At 44.1% G+C, this 11,936-nt stretch overlaps 1 pseudogene; it reads right to left on the bottom strand.

Annotated features, from left to right (window-relative positions):
• Positions 1-6,993: 6,993 nt before the first annotated feature.
• LOC101577826 overlaps positions 6,994-11,936 on the bottom strand; it is a 16,622-nt pseudogene continuing 11,679 nt past the window's right edge.

Raw genomic sequence — 11,936 nt, 5'->3', positions numbered from 1 at the left:
AATATATGCAGTGTATTATTTGTTGAAACTGTACTTCCGATTTGATTTGAAACTGTCTCATTGCTATATGTTTATCAATAAAACTGTAGAAAAAAAAAAGAGTCAAGAGAACAGAAAGGATTTGGATTGCACAGTAATTCTTTTTGCTCGGTGAAGCAGCAGAACATGGGAAGGTGTTTGGTTTACTATGTGTTATTTTTCTTTTTAAGAACACAGATTGTGAGTGTACCAAGGTTTTTTTAGGCTAATTACAAAAGTATGATTTCCATCACCCCGGAGGAGGTCTGAGGCTACAGAAGTCTTAAGTAGGCAGTGCTGCTGAGGGGATATGAACGGGCTTGGGGGTCTTTAAGTGTATTGTTGAACTATCCCATTTGGAGCTGTCTAGTTTCTTTTCTCTCATTGCTGGGACAAAATACCTGACACCCCAAAATGAAGGGAGGAAAGGTTTATTTAGCTCACAGCTAGTGGAGGCTTCAGTCTATTCCAAGGCACTCTGTTCCAAGGCAGAGCAGCACATGGCAGGGGGCAGCCACTCATGGAGGAAAGAAACAGTGAAGAGCAAAGGGAGGAGGAGCAGCGGCTGCTGCGCAGCTAGCAGGCCTCTCTCCTGCTATATCGTACTCAATACATACAACGTATCGTCCTTTAAGACTCCTGGGATTGCGAGTGGCACCTCTTTCTCTCCTGGTATTGACAGCTCATGTTCTTTCTCTCCTGTGTCAGTTAGCGGCCTCTCTCCTGCTATATTGTTCCTTATACTGTACTCAGGCTGTCCACCCCAGGGCAGGTGTCGCACCCACACCATAATCACAGGGACTGGATGAGGCTTTAGGGGGGAGAACTAGACACAAAGCACAACAGGGGCCAACCAGAGACTCTCAATCATTAAAATCATGAGCATTAAAAAAATGACCCCCACACAAAACAAGCAAAAGCCTCTAAACAGCTTCATTGTCTTATCACCTAGAGTGGAGTAAATAAGGAATTGCCTAACAGCTTAGAAGAAGGTAAAGGAATTAAAAGTCAGCTTGGTAAACCACTTTGTGTCTTTCTAAGTTTGAACACAAAATACTTTACAAAGACACTCCCTGCAGTTATGATGAAGTAAAATATGTCATCCCAAAAGGCAAGAGCAAGTTTGCCTTTCTCCACATGTCATTCCAACACGATGAGGCTGAGATTGTAGTTGCAGAACAGTCCCTCATACGTGCTGGGAGGAGTAAGAGACGTGCCTGTTCACAAAGAGAAAGCTTGGATTAATTTGGGTCCCTTTCAAATCTCATTAAATTGCTACTACCTTAAGTCTCAGAATAAAAATCATCCTGAGGGACATCATTTTCATTTATAAAACAGGAATACAAAAGCTCCTCTGTAAGCAGGAAACTACTCGGTCGTTTGGAATTTTGCAAAAAACAATTTGATTTCAATTAAGTCAACATAGTCAACATACTGTAGTAAGTTAAAATGGAAATCTGTCATAGAATTTTGCTTTTTTTGGTTTTTTATTTATTTTATTTTTTTCCCATAATTTTATTGAGAAACAAATAGCAATGAGACAGTTTCAAATTAAATTAGTAGGGCAGTTTCAATAATTAACACATTGCATACTCTCTTCCTAGTGGTTATTTGCTGTACAAGATGCAGACATGATATCTTATTTACAAACACTATTAGAACAAATCCCTCTGTTCCTTAAGAGAACATAACTATATATCTATTCTAACTATTTTGAATACACAGATACAAAATGGATATTTATCTGTATCCCCTTTTTGTTTGGTTCTGTCATTTGAATATTATAGGTGTGTTAACTCAGCAAAATATTCTAAAAGAGTCCAGTAGCCCTTAATAGTATTGGGTCTTCCACTTGACTGGCAATGTCAGAAATTGTTGACCTGAGTCCCCTACAGCTCAACGTAACAGTATGGCTTTACTTTTTATACTTCATTTTTATATTTTTCTGCTGGATGGTTAAGACCAAGGTAAAGCAGGAACTATGCAACAATAGTGGTAGCTTTTGGGTCTGATAAGGTCAGTGAAATGCCCTCAGGATTTATCCCGTGATCCTGTACCTCAGATTGTAGAACCTTTGTCAGTGTCAGCCATGTGGATGAGTCACGACCATTGCTTGGCCAATGAGCTCTCTGTGAAAGCCTGAGAGAATGTTTTCTCTCCACGTGACTCTCCTTAGGCACATTCTACATCATCGATCACTTTCCTCTTTGGCCCCATAATCTCCTTGATCAGAAAATTTGGGACACTACTGAGTTACATGATGTTATAGTACAAGTTCTCATGTGTCCTGTGTCTTAATTGACCTTGGAAGGCTAGGGCCAAAATGTCAGCTTTCCTTGCCACCCTACTTTTTCTCTAATTTTGGTCTGCAAACTTAGGTTGTTAACCCTCCAGAAGAGAAGCTCATTGTTATTACCATACAACCTAGGCTGTTAAGCTTAACCTCACTATCTGTCCGAATATCAAACATCTTAGGCATACCATGGAACAGGTATTTTTCATCAAGTATTGATATGTTAAACTTTAAGTGCCTACAGAATATGATGAAAAAAATATATTTAAAAGTAGGCATAAAGAATTATATAATTCTTATGTTTACACATAAGTCCAGAAATCTAACCATATACAACCTTGAAGCAGGACAGTCCTGCAACATTCCTTTTCCTGTCTCCTGCCTTCATTCACCACCCCCTTCTTTTTGAATAATCATCTACCCGAGAGACAGCACAGCAGCAACTGGCATGTCATGACAAGAGAATTTTGCTTTTTGCAAATAAATATGTCCCTCTTTATATTAAATAAAACTTGGGCTATTTATGTGGAATAACAGGTATGAATGATTTTTTTTTTTGTCTTTTGAGACAGGGTCTCACTATGCAGTTCATGCTGGACTTGAGCTCACTCTGTACCCCAAACTGGTCTCAAACTCATAACAATCGTCCTGCCTCAGCCTCCCAAGAGCTGGGATTACAGGCGTGCGCCACAATGCCAGGCAGCAGTAACAGTTTAAAGGAGGTAGTTTGTGTCATCCATTTGTCAAACACTGGAGCCCAGAGTTTTCTGTAGCTTTTCCTGATCATCCTTTAAGACTCCTGGGATTGCAAGTGACACCTCTTTCACTCCTGGTATTGACAACTCATGTTCTTTCTCTCCTGTGTCAATTTTATTGATCTTTTCAAAGACCTAGCTTTTGCTTTTGTGTCTTTATTTATCTGTTGTTTTCCTGTTTGCGATTTTATTTCTGGTCTAATTTTTCTGCTTTCCTTTACTTCTGCTCCCCTCCATCTAATTTTCTTTTCTTACTTCTGGCTTCCCTAGGATAGAAGTTTAGATTATTGATTTTCAGTCCTCTTTGTTGTCAACCTGTGAGGTTTAGTGCTGCAGATTGCCCTCCATCAATTGCTTTAGTTGCATCTCACCAATTTTAGGAGCTGAATTTTCCAGAAATCTCTTCCTTATAATAGAAGCAGAAGCAATTGCCGACTCATACATCAGATCCTCGTGCACATGCTGGCCCCTGGTTCTCGCCCATTTCTAAGGAGGAGATCAAATGGTGCACTTACTCCGGAAAGTACTTGGGCATTTTCTTTCTTTATTTTTAATGTATTTGATTGTACAGGGTCTCACTATGCCGCTCGGACTCATAGTGATCCTCTTGTTTTCAGTCTCCCCAGTGGTGGGATTACAGGTGTGCACCCTATACCAGGACTCTGTGGCTGGCTCTGCCTGCCCTGGGGATGGGGCTGGCACAGCATGTGGTGCCAGGGATCAAGCCACGGTCCCTGCACTTGCCTAAGCCTGCCTAAGCAGGTGTTGTAGTCCGCTGAGCTATCTCACTGGCCTAGAATTTTCTTTAAAAAGACAAAAACATATAATCCCACACAACCCCACAATTGTACTCCTGGGCATTGTTTCCCCCAAGATAAAGGTCACACACACATGCTCCCTATACACAGACATTCAGAGCACCTTCATTTGCAGTAGCCCAAAACTGGAAGCAAGACAATGCCCATATGCGAGTGTCAAGATGTCAATACAAGGATGAGTAAATAAACTACAGAACAGCCATACAACAGAGTCTTACAAAGGGACACACTACTGAGACATGCAATTATTCTATATAATAATAATACACAGATAATTCGGTGATTTCAGGGACGTTCTGTGGGGCAAAAATAGCCCAGTGTAGAAGACTGTGCTGCGTTATTCTCTTTCTGTAACATTTTTGAAATGACAGGTTTAGAAGCGCAGAACAGATTCACGGCTTCCGGGGGTGAGGGTACCGTGGAGAGAGACAGATGGGGTGACCGTGGAGAGGTGGCACAGGACAGCTTGTGGCGGGGGATGGCTCTGTATGTGGATTGCATTGGTGCAGACGGAGCGCGGAGGCACATGGTGTCAGGGACCTGCACACACCTTCTGGCAGCCTGAGAGGTGCTCGCCGGGGAGGCTTGGAAGCACCGCTCCTTCCTGTGTGTGCAGCTGCCCCGGAATCTATAAGTATCTCAGAACAAAAGCTTCAAAAAAGTGCCAACCCTTTAGGAAATTCAAATTAAAGCATATTTTAATGACAACTGGTTGCAACTTCTTAGACTTGACTTTGGAATCTTCATTATGATTCTGAACGTGACAAGGATAATCCTACATTCTCTTTTCTTAGAAGTGAAGCAGATCCTGGTGGCTAAAATAGGCAGGTCTAACTCAGCCTCACTTAGGCACCCCACAGAAGATCTCTCACTGTTTCCATGAGCTTGGCAGGGCACGGTTTTCAGGACAGTCCCCTCCCTGAGTTGTCCCACTAAGGCCCAGCTCTGGAGCGGGAGCCCAGCCTTGGGCCTGGATAGCAACCCAGTGAGGAGAGGCCCAGGCCAGGCGCTGCCTTCTGCTTAATGTGAGCCAGACGACAGCACAGAGGAATCGGCCTCCAAGTGGCTTCATCTGCCGTGAGCAGCTTGTTTCTTCCAAGCATCTGGTCTACAGAGAGAAGAGAAACCTGGTGACGGGGTGCCGGGGGCCACAGAGAGGGGAGAACGATCTCTTTGGTGCCTGGGACACACTGTGAGCAACAAGGTTCCCAGGGCTTTCCCTCCCCTCAGTCCCCAGGCTGTGTAGACATCGGAAGTGGGGACATGGTGGACATGTTTATTTTGCTCAATTTCCAAGTATTAGGAAAACAATGACTTAAATACTTTCATCTTGTTCACTTTGGTGTTTCAAAACCTGAAACAAGTGCACCTGTGAAAGGTGAATACTGGCCAGGCTTGTGCCTGGGAATAGTTTCTCTAGAGTTCAGCCAGGAGATCCACATACCAACTCGGCCTCATTCCACAAGGGAAGATGTGATGGGGTCACGTAAGTTTAAAGAAGCACTTTGGGTCTTTTCCATCTTAATAGCGTTTTCAGACTTCAGTGCATGAAGACAACCTGGTTGCCTGGTTACACGCGGCTCTCGTGCAGTGTGTCTGGACCAGCGCTTGGGATGCTGCACCTCCTGCAGGCGCCCAGGCAGTAGCTGGCACCTGTCCTGGACTGTGCTGGATGGAGTGAGGAACACTGAGCTTCCAGCGCCCCCCAGGGGAGTGTCGGTCCTGCACTGTTGGCGCCCCTTCCTTGGGAAGCCCCCCCGGGGCATCTTCTACTGGGCATCCTTCTGCATCTGCCCAACCAAACCGCTTGCTGCCCCTGCATGGGCACCAGGGAGCCTCAGAAGAAGCTGCCTGTCCCCCCACAACTGCCCGCAGCCTGCTCTGATCAGGGCCTGGGCACAGCCTATCTTGCTCCGCCTTTCTTTTTTTAATTGAGACACTCATAACACCATACACATAAAGTAACATCAGCTCACTTGAAGCACGCAACCTGTGGCACTTGGGACAAGCCCAATCTCCCGCAAGCATCACCACTGTTTACACTTTCCTCACCCCCACATCTACTTAAGCATCAAGCTGCCTTCTCCCTGCTCTCAGGCCTGGAGGCTTTGCCTCTGATGTCTGTCTCTGTGGATTTACCTATTAGGACATTTGATTGAAACAAAATCACGTGACTCAGGATGTCTGGCTTCTCTCTCTGGGCAGAATCTCGCCTGATATGTGGCAGCATGGGCTGATGTTTTATTCTCTCAGTGGCTGCCGGTGGCGTAGCAGCGCCCCACCATGTCTGTCCATTCTCGGGGGGGGGGGATGCTTGTATTCTCACCTTTGGTTTTCCTAAATCACGCTGCTGTGAACGCACGTATCGAAGAGCTTGTTTGAATGTCTGCACTGGGTGTACACCCAGAAGTGGGATTCCTGTCACATGGCGCTCCTATGTTTAACTTCTGGGGCTCTGCCAAGCTGGTTGCCACAGCAGCCGAGCTGTTTCCCATTCTCAGCAGAAGGTGCACGCGCCGCCATTTCTCCCATCTTGGCAAACACTTGGTATTTCCTGGTTTTAAAATTATTAGCCACGCCAGTGAGTGTGCCGTCATAGTATACTGTGGCTTCAGTGTGCATTTTCCCAATACTAGTGACAAGAATATTTGCATGTCTTTGCTGACCCTGTGTGTATCTTTTTGAAAAAATGTCCACGTGTTTTGTCCGTTCTTTGAGTGTTTTCCCCCTTGGACTGTACGACCAGTCCTCTGTACACCGTGGGTCCTGGATGCTCATCAAGCATGTGGTTTGCAAGCATAGTTTCTATGCTGTTAGGTGGCCTTTTTCATTTTCAACGGGGTCCAGAGGTTCACAAATTAAAAAAAATTGTTTTTGAAGAGATCATAAATATTTATCACTTCGCTGTATCATACTGGTCTTGTCCCTCTTCCTTCACACTTATGTGGCCTTCTGTCTGGACCCCTCTTCCCACCGCCTGGCTGGCTGCACCGCGCTTCCGAGAGCTGCCTGCCCAGAGCAGCAGCAGGCTTAATCCACGTCCTGCCTCACACCGCGCATGCACGTCGTCGCGGTTCTGGCCCACAAAGCCCCTCGTCCTACAGGAAGGTCAGTGCCTGCGAAAGAACTTGTAATAAATCAGACAGCCTGGGATGATGAGCTCCAGTAGGGTGAGGATGGAAAGTAGCAACTTGTTGGTTGTCACTTTTCTGGACCTTGAGCGGAGAATCTCTCGACCTCAAGTTCTCACTTGCGCTTACCAGCCTGCTCCAGCTGGCCTCGCTGCTGCCCCAGCTCTTCTATGACTTCCGAGCCGATCTGATCAGCTCTGTGGCAATCTGACGTGACCGTTCAGCGCTCTGGGTGGTGCGGCTGAGGCTTTCAGCGTCCCCGGAGACTGTAGGCGGCTCATCTGCTCGTTCTCCACGGCGTAGGTGCGGTGCGTCTTCTCTCCTCGGCCCCCAGGGGCGGCTGTCAAAGGCAACCTTCTCACTTGGGGAGCGGTTTGGCAAGGTCTTGCCGCCGGTAGTTCCGCAGCTTAGACATCATGGGGTTCCGGGGAGACGGGGTGCATACCGTAGCTCCTCTTCCATCTCTGCCAGCGTTTCATTTGCTTCCTGTTGCTTTTCATCAAAATCTCGAACAACTTCTCCTCCTCCTCAGCCCTGGAGGTCCCCGGCGGCCCCTTGGGCATCCCCCGGGGGTCTTCACGGAGGCCGTGGATCTCGTGCAGCTTCTCGAAATACTCGGAGGAGGAGGCAGGGTGGCCGTGGTGCAGCCGCCGAGACCCTGGACGCTGGGCCCCTTCCTGCCCAGCTGTTGGCCGCCCAGCCCCCAAACCACCGCGGACACCTCCTGCAAAACACTTTAATAAAATCTAAATTGTGCTTTTCTCTTTTGTTGCTTATCCCTAAGAATCCCCGTTGCCAAACACAAGGCCAAGAAGGTCCACCTTTGTGTTTTCTTTGAAGAGTTTTATAGATTTGACTTCTCCTTGCCCGCCTGTGGTCTAGTTGGAGCTACATGTGGTGGGGACGCCGGTGCCCGGCTCTCCAGCGGCATCTGGGCAGGTGTCGGTCCTCGCCTGCCCTGCCCTGCGACACCCTGCTGAAAGTCGGTTGACCACAGAAGTATGGGTTTACTTCTGGACTTGAACAATCCGACTTCATTGAGCCATATGTCTACCTGTGTGCCGACACCATACTGCTTTGATAATTGTAGCTTTTGGTTCAGTTTTCTTGTGGCATAATCGACAAATTTCAAGCGCATAACCCAGTATTGCTAACTGTACCCTCCGTGCTATAGATCTCCAGAACACACCCATGCTGAAGTTTTGTCCTCGGTGGCCAGCCTCTCCTTTCTCTCCACATGCCCCCCAACACCAGACCTGCACCACACCCCGCTTTCCGCTGCTGTGAGCTTGACTGGATTGTTCATGTGTGAGGGTGTAGAGTATTTTGAAGAACCTTTATTTTGGGTGGGCTTCGGTTTTGAGATTGCATTTTGCTCCTTCTGGTTGTCATTTTGTGTAGCACTGTCTTCTGACTTTTGTTGTAGAGCTTTGGTGCAGTTATAACCTTAGCACCTACTGAAGTTCAGGTGCAGACCTACAAAGTCTGGATTTATCCAGCTGTGCCTGGCTTGGGTCTGGCTGCTGTGCTCAGCTCCTTCCTGCTGCTGCCCTTGAGGGTGAACCAGTTGTATCCCTCTGGCAAGATGTTCTGCTCTTAGACTAGCTGGCTGGTTCTGTCCCCTACTCTCTGCAGGGATTGCAGCTGCAGGGTTTCACCCCAGGCCTGTATGCCAGGCCTGAGCTGAGTCTGGAGGGACAAGGTGGAGTAGTGGGGAGAGGCAGCTCTTCCACACACTCACTGGGCCTGGGCTAGGACTGGATCTGGGGGTTCTCAGAACGTGACAGAAATTTCTACTCTGTGGGTGGGGTATTGGGGGGGTACTATAGAGTGATGGGGGTGTCCCAAGAGGGTGAAAAAGGGTGTCACCCACGCTGCGCCTGGGCTGGGACCAGTAGGTCACTCCAGCACAGGGTAGCCGGAAGCTCTCCCACACTTACCGGGCCTGGGTTAGGACTGGGTCTGGGGGTTCCTGGAATGTGGCAGAAATTCCTACTGGGAAGGCAGGGTAGGGGAGGTGCTATGGAGTGGTGGGGGCTGTCCCAAGGGGATGGAAGAGGGTCTCACCCATGCTGCATCTGGGCTGGAACCAGTAGGTCCCACTGGTGCAGGGTATCCGGAAGCTATCCCACACATTCACCGGGCCTGGGCTAGGACTGGGTCTGCGGGTTATTGGAACGCAGCAGAAATTCCTAGAGGAATCTTTATTTTGTCTTTTACTGTAACATTTTATCATTATTATTATTTTTTGTTTGTTTTGCTTTTTATTTTAAAATTTTTAATTTTATTTTATTTTGAAGGGTAAAAACAAAAGCAAAAACAAATAGCAGAAACGAAGACAGAAACAGGGTAGCACACAACAATACATATGTTCCAAATTTTCAAAACAAGAATAGCTAATTAACAATGGTTGTTATATCATCTATTTTTATCTTCAAATCTGTTGCTCAGATTAACAGATATAGTTTTGCAAGATTGGGCAAGTCTTTGAATATTACCACTTGCTTCCCAGAAACCTTAATTTTTTTACTTAAAAAATTCATTTTAAAGAGAGTATAATAATAATTGATAAGGCATTAGAAGTGGTACACATTTAGAAGACCTTTTCTGGTCCTAGGAATCGAACTTAGGACCTTGGGCTAGTCAGGCAGGCGCTGTGCCACTGAACAGTATCACCAGCCCTACAGAGTATTTTTGTTTCTTTATGTGGCTGACTTCAGTTGCATGGTGCCCTCCAGGCTCATCTGGGTCACCACACATGGCAGAATTTCCTTCTCTTTAAGGCCAAACAAGCCATTGTATGTGTACACACTTCCTCTATTCACTTATAAAAGGCTCAAGTCAATAACTGGTGGATATTTTGATTTTTTTCCATGTCTTGGCTATTGTAGAGAATGCCCCAGTGAGCCAGGGTGCGTGTGGCTCTTTGAAATTCAGGTTTCATTTCCTTTGGACACAGACATGGAAGAGCTATTGCTACAGAATATGCTAGTTCTAATTTTAAGCTTTATAGAACTCTCGCTTCCCCCACCTCCTCACCAATGATTGTCATAGTTTGTCCTTTTTGATAATAGCCATTCTAACAGGTGTGAAGCAAATATTTCATTGTGGTTTTAATTTACATTTCCAGAATGATTAGTGGTGTTAAATATAAACCTATGAACTTGTTAGCCACTTAATAGTGCCTGATTTTGAGAAATATTTTTTTCAGATTCTTTCTCACTTTAAAATAAGTTTTTGTTTCTGTTGTCTGCTTTTAAATTGTACGAGATATTTTGAATATTAACTACTTGTCAGATCTAAGGTTTGTAAATATTTTCTCTCATGCCCTAGCTTGCTTTTATTACTTGGTTCATTGTTTCTTTTACTAAAGAAAGGCTTTTTAGTTCAGTCTTACGTGTCTGTCGCTTTGCTTTGATGTTACCACCTAAATATTGTTGCAAATGCTAGTGGCATGGGGATTTCCTCTTGCATTTTATTCTGTGGTTTTAGAGTTTCAAGTCTTGTATGTAAGTCATTAATCCATTTTGAGTTGATTTTTAATATGGTATAAAATGAGGACCCCACTTCATTCCTTTGTATTTTGATATCCAGTTTCTACGACAGCCTTCATTAAAAAAACTGTCTTGCCCCCTTTGTGGCTTCTGGGCAGACACATGGAGATGACTGGACGGCTTCTCTGTGGGTTTACTTCTGGGGTTTTTATTCTGTTCCATTGATTTTTGTGTTTATAATTATACTTGTCAATATTGTACTGTTTTGTTCACTACAACTTAGAAATAAATTTTGAAACCAGAAAATGTGATGCTCCCAGTTTTGTTGTTTCTCAAGATGGTTTTGACTACTTGGGATCTTTTGTGATGCCATGTGAATTTTAGGATTATTTTTTCTATTTGTGTAAAGAGTACCATTGAGATTTTGGTAGAGGTGGCATTGAGTCTGTGGGTCACTTTGGTAGTATGAACATTTCAACAGTACTGATTCTCGCAATACATGAATGTGGATGTCTTTCCAGTTATCTGAGTCTTCTTTATTTATTTTGTTAGTATTTTATAGTTTTCAGCCTGTCTTTTACTTTTTGGGTGAAACTTATTCCAAATATTTTATTCTTTTTGTTACTATTATAAATGAGTCTAATTGCTGAGCTGTAAAAGACTCAAGTCAACAACTTCTGACAATTGCCAGTTGTGCTGATAACTCACTACTACTATGGTCTATTGAACTATATTGGGTTATTTTGTTGAATTCAAATACCTATGATCTTTGGACTGGCACCAGGTATGAAAAGGTCCTTTAAAGACTTCTCCAAATACAGCTTCTCTAACTGCAGTAGAACACCCATCTGTGATAAAACAAAACAAAAAATGGGGATATAAGTAAAGGTCTGTTTTGTTGTGAAAAAAAGAAAAAATATATGTATACACAAGTTAACTAATATATGTATATACAAGTTAGGATAGATACACAGCTACTATCTCTTAGTTCATTGAGAAGAAAAGTTTGTACTAATATTGTTTAGACAAGATATCATTTCTGTATCTTGTCCTCTGAATACTATGGTAACAATATGCAATGTATTAATTATTGTGACAGCCACAGTAACCTGTTTTTTTCTTTTTATCTGTATCTGCTTCATTTTGTTTTTTTATTTTTATTTTTTTGACATTAGTTATTTTATTTTAAAGAAAAAAAATAAAAACAATGGTACAAAATCTCAAAACAAGATTTTAGAAGAGTAACAATGGTTAGAATATTGTGTATTGTTACTGCCAAAGTAGTTTCTCATAAGATATAGGCCAGAAATAATAAATAAACAACATAGGTACAAACCTCTTTTTTTTTTAAAGTCAACAGAAAATGGAAATATACTTTTTAAAGTTTCTAATACTAGGAGAAGATATCATACAATGTCTTTTAAATA

The sequence above is a fragment of the Octodon degus genome, unplaced genomic scaffold (genome assembly GCF_000260255.1).
Source record: "Octodon degus isolate 3935 unplaced genomic scaffold, OctDeg1.0 scaffold00035, whole genome shotgun sequence".
NCBI classification, from domain to species: Eukaryota; Metazoa; Chordata; class Mammalia; order Rodentia; family Octodontidae; genus Octodon; species Octodon degus.
Note: the sequence above shows the minus strand (reverse complement) of the source record. Positions and strands in the feature narration are given on the sequence as shown.